Source organism: Coptis chinensis, chromosome 4, assembly GCF_015680905.1.
Source record: "Coptis chinensis isolate HL-2020 chromosome 4, ASM1568090v1, whole genome shotgun sequence".
Classification (NCBI taxonomy): domain Eukaryota; kingdom Viridiplantae; phylum Streptophyta; class Magnoliopsida; order Ranunculales; family Ranunculaceae; genus Coptis; species Coptis chinensis.
Genome location: NC_141459.1, coordinates 96,987,780 through 97,000,979, shown reverse-complemented (window position 1 = coordinate 97,000,979; position 13,200 = coordinate 96,987,780). Strand labels below are relative to the sequence as shown.

The 13,200-nt window shown below is 37.2% G+C and overlaps 1 non-coding gene across 1 annotated transcript; it reads left to right on the top strand.

Annotated features, from left to right (window-relative positions):
* Positions 1-12,308: 12,308 nt before the first annotated feature.
* LOC147505979 (small nucleolar RNA R71) lies at positions 12,309-12,412 on the top strand. Its single transcript, XR_015194044.1, has one exon. It is a non-coding gene; the product is annotated as a small nucleolar RNA R71 (small nucleolar RNA).
* The last annotated feature ends 788 nt before the right edge of the window (positions 12,413-13,200 follow it).

Below are 13,200 nucleotides of genomic sequence, written 5' to 3'. Positions count from 1 at the left end.
AATGATAACGAGTTTTATAAATAATTATGAAAAAAAACGTGCAACAAGCTGCGCCACAAGTCTTTTATAAATTTGTTTTTTGTTTTTTGTTTTTTTTTTTTGAGGTCTGACGCTTGTTTTAGAATTGAGAGTAAAAGAAATGAGGGAGAACTTACGGGTTTGTTATGGGTGATTATAATTATACAAACTGACCGGTTGGGCTTTGGGTTTTTGACGATTTGGTTTAGTCTCATCAACCCATCAAACATTCAAAGACACATTTGTCAATCTTTAATGATTTTGGACCCAAAATAAATGATAATTTTGTAAGGGCAAAAAGAGAAGTAAAAAAATTTAGTTTGTTGGAATGTTTTTTATTAAATTTTTTTTTCATACTATTTTTTTTGGTGATTATATTCTCACTATAGTTGTGAAAATTTTAGGGGTGCGGTAGTGGAAGTTTGCTAAAAAAAATTGGGGGGTACGAGTCTTTATAGTTTGAAAAATTTTTCTAGGCAATTAGTTATGTAGTAGTGGAGCTTTACTAATCTCAGGGGTGCGACCGCCCCCACACGCACTCCCCTATATCCATGCAAGGAAGGAGGAAAGATCTCCAGAGCCCAAGGAAAGTAGAGTGGGAGAGTTGGCAAGAGAAATGGATAGGAGTTTAGGGAGAGGAAGAGATAGAAGAAGAGAGGTTGAAAGTGGAAGGTCTGATGATAGAGTAAGTGTTGCTAAAAGAGAAAGCCACAAATTTCTTATAGAAGTTGCTATGGGGGAAGTGGCATTGGAATAAGTACTGAAAGTGGAAGGTTAAGAAGGTTTGATGAAAGTAAGTAACCACGCATATGATGGTTTGATGGTTTGTTTTTATAGCCAATGCGCTAAAGAGGAGACATAAAAAAAAAATGATTGAAATCACTCAAATCAGCACCACAAAATGACACTGACATAGAATTGGGCTCAGTGCTCAAGTACAAAACTTGATCAACCAACTATTTGAACTTCTCACTAAAGCGCATTCTCTCTAGTCTGTACTTTGTACATCAATTAAAAAAAACATGAACATATGAAAGAAATTAAAAAAAGAAAAAGGGAAAAAGGAATAACAATAATATGGATGCTGGGAAAGGAGATGTGGCCCTAACACTTTTAGAGTGCATCTCAAATACAATCTGGGCAAAATAACAACTTATTCAATTGAAGCTTTGCATATGGGATATTGATCTATGCAATCACATGCAATTAAAGGTAGCTACTCAGTCTATGCAGTAGTGCACTTCTAGGTGCAAAGCCTCTTTGTAGGTCCATCATCAAGTTGTCTATGCAGTAGTATACTTCTTGGTGCAAGGCCTCTTTGTAGGTCTATCACCACGTTTTCAGATTCCAAATTTGACACCACAACAATAATTCCAAATTCAGCTTCATCATTGTACAGAACAATTGATGTTCACTTGCTCCTTCTTACTTGCAGAAAAGCTATCTTGAAATGCTTAAGACATATATAAACAAATCAACCGTTAAAGAGACTAGAGGATTTTTAAAGAGTTGTATTGCCACTGAGGCATGAATCCTTTAAATCTGAATTACACTCAGATTATTGCTTAACCATGTTCAACTCTGAAAGACAAAAGAAAAGTTGGCACAACCTAAATTTTCACATGAAAACCTCACAAAACAAATTAACCATTGTGGTTCATAAGCATGCCGTCCCTAAAACGTAATGTCGTTCTGCTTTAAGTCAATCCCAGTGTGTACTCACATAAGAAAAATCAATTCCTTGTGTGATACAAATGCTACTAACTGCTCATGGCTTCTAGGTCATACAAATTATACCACGGTGTACATATAATCAAATTTCGACCATCACTAAGCTAATTCACTATAGAACATAGTGAATGGGATCTTACTATTGTAAGATAAAAAATAACAACAATAATCACTAATGAAATAACAGTCGTCTCAGCTAGTTTATTATCCTTCGAAATGGATATATATACATATTTTCTAATCAGTATTAGGTGCCTAAAGATAAGATATACTTCAAATATACGCATTGCAGCATGCTCCCTCTCATGTTAATAAATTACAGAGGAGTAGTTCACAGTATAACAATCTAGAATAGGCGATATTGGATATTCAATAAATTTAGAGCCAATGAGTCATTGTTAGACCTGTTTGGGCACTTGCGTACATATAGCTGACTGATAAAACGATAAAATTGAATAGTTCTACTCACGGATAAACGATGAACTTCAAACGCAAGTAAAACTAAAACTTATCAAGACAGTGTTTATCAAAGATTTCTACTCTCGAATCTAGCGAAATAGAGTGGAGTAAAAGATTCGTTCAACTCCTAGTTCTTTAGCATTCAAAGTTTTCTACGACTATGAGTCTATCCAAAGTTAATGAAAGTTTTACGAAGGGAATTATACTACGATGTCAATTCAAATATTAAACAAGATACGAATAACGAAAATGATGGAAATGTTAATTTGATACTAGATAAAGAATTAAAGGGGATTGATTCCACCTTAACTCGAATTAATTCACTAACGAAGAATCGTCGTAATCCGAATTGAACTGCTTTCGCATAACAATTAGTTCTTCCTAATCCCTAGTTGTTCATGGTAATCTCTACCAACTAACATCTAGCATGTGAAACAATCAAACCCATTCTCATGGTGAACTAATCGTTTTCTAGAATAGAATGGAATTTACGACTACTCTACGCTAACACAAATCAAGCTTCATCAAGGCTTCTTCAACCCACTCTAATAGAGGTTTAGCCTAGAATCATTATGCTATCATTTCCAATCGAAATGAAACTAGACATCATATAAAGATTCTAACTTTACTAATTTAACTAATCAATAATTCAAATCTAAATTAACAACTAAGAAATGAAATTGATTCTAATGAATTTAATAATTGAACTAGATTATGATTAACTAATTATGAAATAAAGACAACTAATTTAAGAATTTAACAATACTAAACTTAAACAAAACTTTAATCAATAACTAAATTGGAATGAAATTGAATACTTTATTATAAACTAATATTTGATTCTAAAAAACAATCTATTCGTTATAATACTAATTAATTGAAAGGGAAAACTAGATCTAAAACAATAATTGAAAACTAATTAATGGAATAAAACTCAAAACTAGATCTAGAAATCTCTAATGGCTACTTTCTACCCTAAGCTAATTCGTGCTTTTTTGTTAAGTCTTGTGTGTGGAAATGGAGGAGACCAGATCCACATTTTCGTGCATGGGCTGAGGAGCCATGTTTTGGGCCGGAAAATCGAGCCCAAAGCCTAATTTCTTTAGTTTACAGTGCCCTTTTCAGCTGGCTTTGACTTAAATAGACTTTTCGTCCACTTTTGCTCTCTGATTGGGTCAAGATTTGAACCATTGGAAAGCTCTTTCCGAGACGGTTGTTTTGACATAATGTACGCCTAATTCCGAGGCTTGAGTCCAAAGATAAGGTCTTCAAAAGTTCTGCTAACTTTTGTGTGTTGTTTCTGCCCGCGTTGACTTTGACTTTTCAGCTTTTGACCGGGCTTTACAAATACTTTTTCTTCTTGAATCTTGGCCTTTAATCGTAGAACTTCTTAGTAACCAACCCTTGCTCTTTTATCTCGCCAAAGTGGCACATTTATGCACATAATTGACTTCAATGCCTGAAATACATAAAAGCGCGTAATCAGCATTAACTCTTATTTATTACTCGCATAATTGGTCTAAAAGTATTATTGTTAATGGGTTAAAACTATAATTTTGGTCTCTTATCAAACCACCCCTAAACAATATTTTGCTTGTCTTCAAGCAAATATGAGAAATTAGCATAAGTGACCAAAAATGGAGTTCTAACTAATCTCGTTTCGCCGAGTGCGATTGCATTGACCATATGCAACAAGACCTTAAACCACTAGGAATTCCCCTAGTGGACGAGTTATAGCCTCGTGAGAGTTTTCCAGTGAAGGTACTCACAAACTTCATCTATATTACAACGACTAAGAAATAAAACTATTGTTTCCTTATTTATGCTCCCAATTATCTATACATCTCACTAGCAATGACTACAGAATAATCAAGTCGAAACCTAAACTAATATATGCATAATAATCAATCATCTACGAATAAACATATATACAATGAGTAATACTATGAAATGCACTAGCAGGTCCGTTTCAAAAACTTCGAATAACGCCCCAAGTAGGTCCCTCACATAAATGTTAAGACAAAAACCACTCGATTTTTCCGCTCAAGTTTTGCTACTCCATTAATGCAGTAACAAGCACACTTTACCTTACAATCTCAATGACACACAAGGAAGCCGGAGTCGATCAAACACATCTGCCACTTACTATCACACTAACATATTCCTAATTGAGCTAGAGGTCTTTATTAGGTGTTGCGGAGATTAGGAGATGGTTTAAGAAGGAAGGAAATAGATATTCAAAAAGGACAAGTCTGAGATAATAGAGTCTTCATATTATGTAACTAGAGAAAACATTGTTTTTTTACTTTTGCTTCTACACTTTGTTTCCATCCTTAGCCATATTTTTTTCTTTTTCTTTGACTTTTGACTCCTTTGATTATATTTTTGGAGTTCTAACTATTTATTTTCTTTTATTTATTTATTTATTTTATTTTATTTTATTTTTTTATTTGGATGGAAACTTTCTTTTCTTATCTGAAGCAACTAACTAATTCTTGATTTCAAAGATCTTTCTCTTTTCTATTCTTCATCTCTATTCTCAAACTCATTCAAAGAATGGGTAGGTTGATTTTTTTTTATTTTGTTTATTTTATAACAGGGTAAAGGATTTGCGGTTTATGAAAGGCTAAAGAAAGGCTCAGAGGGGCGACTAGCGGAAAATAATTTGTAAGTTTGAATTTCTGGCTATATCGATCAAAAGAGGGCCTAAATTCTCGCTTAGGATATGGTATAGTGATCAAGCAAGTGGACATGTGATTTCTCTATCCGGATTTTACTTCTCCCTTGTGTCATTTCTCAAATGTTTCACTCATATAAGGCTTTAGGCTATATTCTCACAGGATTTGTAGAATAAGTATTCTAGCTTAGATTTCAGAAACTTACTGCCAACAATCATAGATACTTATGTAACATATTTATAGATAGATGCAAGAATTATTACCTACATATTAACCTAAGTTTCTAAAAACTATTATAATGCAAAAACTACGTGAGATTTCTAGATTATCAAGGGCCTAGAGAAGGAAATCAATACTAATATTCCTAAGTGTACAACATAAGCTTTTTATTAATATTTTTTTAAAAAATTATTTTTTTAACTAGAAAACAAGTGCATACTGTACATATCTATATCCTAACAGATGCCTTAATTACACTTGTTTTATGCCCCCCCCCCCCCCCAAACAAGAAGCATGCTTTGTCCTCAAAGTATTTAAATAAATAGTGTAGAGAAATACCATGGAAACGCGTGAAATTCTGGAACATCTGCAAAACAATGTTAAAACATACTAATATAGAAAATAAAAACTGACGCTACTCTATAAGAGTTCCACCCGTTATGAGGTTAATGAGAATTAAATTGCTTGGGACATAAGCAGACACTAACTGAAATAAAAACTTACCTCCTCTCCCGCTTAATTGTCATTCTAATTCTCTTCAATAAAGAAATGAGGTTCCTTCGCGTCCTGCCACGCCATGGTAATTTGCTAGGCTTCACGCCACTTATCGTCTACTATAGCTAACCTGTCAAACGCCACTTGGTCGGATGGGGTGTAAGGTGCAACCTGATGAGATTGTATCCTCCACCCTTGCCAAGTCATTGCACGGAACGATCGAATAATATAATTGGTGGGTCTCACAATGTTGACCCCAACCCAATCCGTGAAACGGTCACAAAAAACAGGGAAGAAAGATAGTATAATACGACAAATTAAAACAGACATAAGAAGGTATTTATGTCTCTTGCTATGGGCTCGGGCTAAACTAGACATTAAGGTATGGGGAATATCGTAGAGTGTATGTCCCCCAGCTAAAGCAAGGAAAATATCACAAGTTTCGTCATTCACAGAAGAATAAAGTCATTCCCCTCTAATGTTTAGCATGATCCAAAACATAACAGTGCCCACGTTCATAGATAGGCTACCAAGGGCGACGTTATAATCCCCTTGGTCCTCTATTCTAAAGATTCCTGCCCCGTAATGCTCATTAAAATCTTCATAGTTATACATGTACATATTATCTACCAAATAGGCCCATGAGTCTTGTATTTCAGCGGGCATAGCAAGTCCAAGAACAAAGGCTAGCAAGAACCTGGAAATTTCTATTGGTTCATCCTCAATGGTGATGGAGAACACTTGTTTTCCATCTGGTCTATCAAAGAACTTACAATTATCATAAAAATAAGATGTAAGTACAGGAGAATAAAGTTCATCAAGACTTACCAAGAGTGGGTCCCAGCCTGCTAGAATGATCACTTCACAAAACCACGCACCATAGGTGTCACTTTGGAACAAGTCTTCAAAAGATTGTTCCGGTATGATATGAGGGGATGTCATCACCAAACTACTTGTTGGAATAACTGCAAACGATCCTAGAACAACCCACAAAAAATTGGAATTTTTCGTGTCTACAGAGGTCAGGGCGCGAGGTGCGCTCAACTTATGCCTGGATAGGGCGCGGGGTGCGCTTTGGTGAATTTTGAGTTCCAGGTACTTGGGCGCAGGGCACGCTCTCTTTTTGCCTGGGATGGGCGCGGGTCGCGCTCAGGATGAAAACTGGAATTCCAGTGTTTTGGGCGCAGGTCGCGCTCAGGTTTGGGCTTGGTAGGGCGCGGGTCACATTCTGAAGAAATTTTGGCTGGCAGTGCCTAGGGCGTAGGTGGCGCTCCACTGGGGCGCAGGTGCGCTCCGAGCTACTGAGTTGCTAAAATGGAGAAGAAAAATGGGAAACGTGGGAGTGAAAGGTGAAAGATGAAAGTGAGATGTAGTGTGGGTTGTGAGTGTAGAATGAAAGAAGTTTATATAGGTTTTGAGCTTCCAAAACGAATTGGAAAGTTGCCAAAAAGCTATAAGGCAATTGCCGGAAAACAAAAATCCAAAACCCAAAACAGAAACAACCCATATTCTATATTCCAAAACAAACTTAATATCTTTTAGGTTGAATTTGGATCATATAAAAATCATGCTAGACTAAATAATACCACCCCCAAACAATTCGGGAAGGTGGGATTAACAATAAAATCAAAGCACAATTTGAAAAAAAACCAAATTATATTAAAATTCAAATTCAAATGCAATTAACTACCGAATTCAAATAAGTTAATATCCGAACTAATAAAAACAATAAAAACAACTAAATAACATCTAAACCACTAGCCATGCGATGAAGATAGACCCTGAGATGGAGATTGGGCCTGGGATTGTGATGGGGCCTGAGATAAAGAAGGGCCCGAGCCATCCGTCTTTTGACAACGACGCTCATGCCTCTCAGACTCATCTGAAACAGAACCCTCCAGGGGTGGCATGTGTCGTAGAATCTCTACTTGGAATAGGCATTGTGCTTTCATTGTTGATTTCATCTCTGCCTTCATCTCTGTATATTGCGCATGGTGACGCTGAAGGAGTGTCTCCATGTTACACTAGAGATCATCCTGACCCTTTTCGAGGTTTTCAAAACTCGTTTGAAGGTTCTTTTGTTTATTTCGAATAATAATCTGCCTATCTCGTACATCTTCGCAAATAGCATAAATGCAACGCATGCCAGTATGCAACACTGTCATGCGTTCTGAATCAGACGTACACTTCTCCAAGGCATCTTCATCCAAATATGTCATGTCCTCCATTTTCTCATCCGAATCAACCACCCTATCCTCCGGCAACATCCAAGTCTTTTGGATGCACTTCGTATAAATAGTTTCATTTGAATGCAATTTCAACATAGACCGCCGCTCGTTCTTGGTTCCACCCCAGACAACATTATCTTCGTAATTAAAGCAGGAAATAGTGCAATACTCTTCCCAACTCCTCTAATTAATCATATTTATCAAAAACTCGAGGATACAGAATTCATATATCTTTTCTTGCAATATTCAGATAACGTGCAGATATGTCAAACCGATGTCGCTCACTTTCTCTTTCCCAATGACGTTCTTACCAATCCACTGAGCTACAGCCAGTTGGTTGGTTCACAGAGATGATTGTCGAGCACAATGAGAATTCGTATTGTATTGACCCTCCATGAGAGTGTCTTTCATCAATGCAGGAACTCCAGTATACTGGGATTCCTACACGGTGGCTTTGAGGTGGCGTGCAGGCGTAATGCCTACAATCTCAACCAACTTCTTTCTAGATAATTCTCTCCGCGTCCCGGCCACCTTCATGAAAATTTTCTGTCCATCCAACTCTCTCTTCTTATAAAATTGTTCTACTAAATCGGAGTGGTAGAAATCATCTATCGAGTACCACAATCTATTCCAATTCCTCCTAATCATCTCGTCACCATAAAACGGCGTGAAGCGGTCGGCCATAACAGCTTGTTCTAGCAAAATTCTTCGTCTTAGAGTCATTGGAAGTTTTAAACTGATTTGAGGGTTTGTATATGGTGTAGGAAACAATGTGAAACAACCTCACTAGAAAAACGATGGTGGTGGCGCGGCAGTTCAAAAAAATTTGGTTTTTTTTTTTTTCTAATTTTCGGTGGTTGCAAATGTTGGGGATGGTGGTGGGAGAGGTTTGGAGAATATTTGGGGTGGGAATGAATTTGGGCGTGGTTAAGTTTGGTTTTTTTTTTTTTTTTTTTTTTTTTTTTAAAGCTTGTTAATGGCGGTGGGGAAGACAAACTCGCAACTGTTGGTTTGAAGATGGAGACGCACGTGCGAGCGAGATTGGGCCCAAGCCCAATTTGATTTTTTTTTGCGCAACTTCAAACTAAATTTGCCGCTTCGTTACCGGTCTGATTTATGCAAATGAGATATGGAAATGATCAGGAGAGAATTTCCAATCCAATGATCCATAAAATTACACTCTATTCCAACCATGGATGACATATAAGAAGATGGAAAACACCTCGAAGTTCGTGCATGACGTAAGTTATGCGAACGAATGAACTCTAATTTCATAGATAATGTCAACCCGAATCAAAATACAATTAAATGGCCTAAACAACACAACTGGAAAGTTGAACAATCCAGGACGGAAAACGAACACCCCACCCCCAAACAAATTTTAGACAACAGAGTTTAGAAAATTTGTTTTAAAAGTGGGTCTTTTAAAGTCAGATTCCCGAGACTTCCTAAATTACTATTGTTTGTGATTTTAACAATTTTTTTCTTTTTTTATGAATAAGATTTAATATAAGAAAAACAAGAAAGCAATAAATGCATAATTCACACTATAGAGGAACATGACTCAAAATCCGAGAAAAAATGCAAGAGTGGAAAACATGAATTATGTTAACCGTGGACTTAGGATCCGGTACTTACAGCCACACACTCTATAGGGAGGGCCCAGTTACCTGAATGGTGCACTTACCATTATATGGAATTGTAAGGAAGTACACCAACCAACAAAATGAGCCGTTTATAGTCAAATACTCGAGACTTTAACAAATAACTGGATATATACGTATATACCCTTCAATTTTCCATATATCAATAACCTAAAGAGTTAGGGGTCTTTCCATAAATAAATAACATGGAATGCACCCCCAAATAGAATCAAGCACCAAGATTTTCTACGACGCAGCTTTGTAAAATGAAAGTGAAGTCTGATAAATCTAGAACGTAACCGAGCATGCACCTTCTTCTTTATCCTTGAATGAGAGCGTGTCGAAGCGAATGATCGTGAGAAAATGGATGTTTGTGGAAGATATGTTGGATATGGATAAGTTTTAGAAGTAAGGAATGGAAAAAATGAGAATGTGGGTTTAGCATAAAACTCATTCATGGTGTAGGTGGGAATTATCTCAATTCTGAAAATGAAGGTGTCAAGTGCCTTTCCCTTGGGAATTGGTTTTGTATTAAGAGAATTTAGAAAATTGTTAAGCACAGGAGAAACAAGAGGGTCAAGTGCAAACTCCAGGTTCCTTTGAAAAGGTGGAAGGTGGGGAATATTGGTGATGGAAGATGAATGATTGTCAGCTAGAGCTCTCAGGTCTAGATCATTAGAAGCCTTGAGATATGCCAGACATTCTTCAATAGGTGGGTCAAAAGAATCACTGGGATAGAGGGTGAAAAATTTATCTTCCGTCATAGCGTCAAGGGATAAATGGATGTTGGTAGGGTGGGACTCGCGATGTGGTAGGGAAGAGTTGCAAAAGAGTTGAAGGAAATCTTCCTCAATTTCATCTACGTCCAAGGAGTCCTTGTCGAAGTTGGAACTTCCAAAAGAAAGGAATTTGTGCATCTGGTCATCCGGAAACGTGGTTTTGAAATAATCATGAGCTAAGCTCTCGATCATGCTAACCTCTCCATTGATATTCATATCAGAAAACTGTTTGATTGTTTTAAAAACATTGACCTCAACGGAAAGATGGCCAAAAGACAAGGACATCGAACCATCGCGACAGTTTATAAGCGCGTTGGCAGTTGTCAAGAAATAGCGCCCTAAAATGATCGGAACAGAATCATTAGCGACTTCTGTATCGAGGATAACAAAATCTGCAGAATAGTAGAAATCTTGAACCTTAACCAGAACGTTTTCCACTACACCCTTAGGATACTTGATAGACCTATCAGCTAATTGCAACATCATTGTTGTAGGTTGCATTTCCTGTAGACCTATTTGTTTATATAAATAATAAGGGAGTAAGTTAACACTCGCCCGGTCTGTAATAAAGCAGAGTGGTCGTGTGAGTATCCCCTAAGGTGCACTCGCATCTGATGGGATGACCAGGATCCTTGTACTTAACGATTCCATTGTGTTCCGTTAAAGTTGGAAACTGTTCAGTTAAAAAGGCGTCTTTAGGAATCTTTGTCTTATGCCTAGTAGTGCACAACTCTTTAAGAAACTTAACATGGCGAGGTAACTTTTTAATCGCTTCAAGAAAAGGTAAGTTTATCGTTAGATTTTTAAAAACTTTCCTAATCTCGTCAAAATTTGTATCCTTGTTTAACATAGCTAATTTCTGAGGAAACGGTGGTTTCCATCTATATTTAGCATATGGATCAACAGGATGGTTAACCTTGCTTTTCTGTTTCTTAGGCTGTGGTTTAACTGGTACCTCTATAGGGGTAGGATCTTCAATTATCTTTCGGTATCTAGTTCGATATCCGGTGTAGAGACTACTGGTGGGGTAATTATAGGGATAGTTACTTTGTTATCAACCACTCTGCCTGAACGGAGAGTGGTGATGGAATTTATCTCACCTACGTTTGCATTTTCATTACTAGTATTACCGTTTACCTCAAAGGCTGTGTTTGGTGTTTTAGGATTAGGTATCGCTTGTCCTGGAAACACAACTTTGGATTGTACTTTCTCTTGTGCTAACTGCTGTAAGGAAAGTTGGATGACTTGTAAAATATGTTGTTAGGTTTGCATAAAGGCGTCAAAACGATCCGGTTGTGGAGGAGTGTTAGCTATAGGTTGTGTGATAGGAACTATGTTATGTTGATTATTAATGGGTGGATTTTGATAGTTATTATTTACCAAAATGATACCTCTATTAGTATTATTATTATAATTATTATAATTATTATAATTATCCTGACCTTGTCTTTGTCGTGGTTGAGCTTGGTTGTTATAATTATAATTACCCTGACCCTGTCCTTGCCTTGGTGGAACTTGGTTGTAATTGTTTGTTGGCCTAACATTTGGGTTAAACAACCTTGGAGGTTGTTGATTATTTTGCCAACCAAAGTTGGGGTTTTGTCGCCAAGCTGGGTTAGGTTCGCTATTAATGGAACAAATATTATCTTGTTGTGATTGTTGTTGTTCATAGGCGAGAGGACAATAGGAGTCTGGATGCTCATGACTCAAACAGAAATTATATGGATTGGAGTTGACATTCATGACGGGGACAGGCGTTTGTTAAACAGAAATAGCCTTTACCTTTTTAGTGAGAGATTCGATTAAATTTTTAAGTTCAGGATCGTGTTTCATCTCAAACATACCGGCGGCTTTAACTGTTGTAGAAAAACTAGCTGAATGGGAGATATCATCACTAACCCCCCCAGTTATTATTACGCTTAGTTTGACCTTCTAAAAATTTATAAACCTCTGAGGCTCCCTTACTTAGGAAACTACCCCTATTCATTATGTTAATGACTTTTTTTATGGTGGTGTAGAAGTCCTTTGAAAAAGGCTCGAACTAACGTGTCTTTCGCGAGGTTATGGTGTGGACACTCTATAAGAAGATCGATGAAACAATTCCAAGCATCTGAAAATGATTCATGAGGATTCTGTCAAAAAAAATAAATCTTGAAAAGCATTTAATCGGTTTTCAGTGGTGGGTAAAAATGTTCCATAAATAGTTGAACAAGTTTAGCCCACGAGTCCACAGAATTAGGAGCTTGGGCAGTTAACCAAGACGCCGCCTTATCGGCTAAAGTGAAAGGAAATACCTTCAGTTTAATTTGTTCAGCACCCACCGTAGGATGGTGGAATGTAGTAAGGACTTGGTCAATCCTACGCATGTGCTAATAAGGCTTTTCATGGTCTAACCCATGAAAAACGGGTAACAAATTAAATATATTTGGGGGGATTCGGAAATCCCCCACTGGGTCTAATAGAATGATGCAAGATTTAGGGCTATCGTTCAAGGCTTTGTAAAAGTCAGAGAGAGGAGACTCTCTTTCTTCAGCCATTATTTCAAGTGGTGTGTGTGGTATATTAGCTAGAGGTGTAGTGAGTGGTATACTAGAAAGGCGTGTTTGTTAACGTTGCCGGTTGATTACGTTAGGCGTTTTTCTTCGGCCTGACCTTAATCTCATGCAAGGCTAAGACGACCAATCTTAACGAAACACAACAACACTCCAAACAGTCCTGATATGCTAGTATGAACCTCTAACAGGAGATGCGAGGTGTGGAAGAAAAGAGTACCTGAATGCCTCCTTGCTTCGCTTATGAATAACGTCTTGTATCTGGCGTGCTTTCGGTGTATATAACAAGTTAGAACACTGAAAACCTTGAAGAAATGGAAGTTTGAAACAAACCTGTGGAAATAGGGCAGTTTCAGCAGAGGGCGCGGGTTGCGCTCAGAATAGGCCTAGGTAGGGCG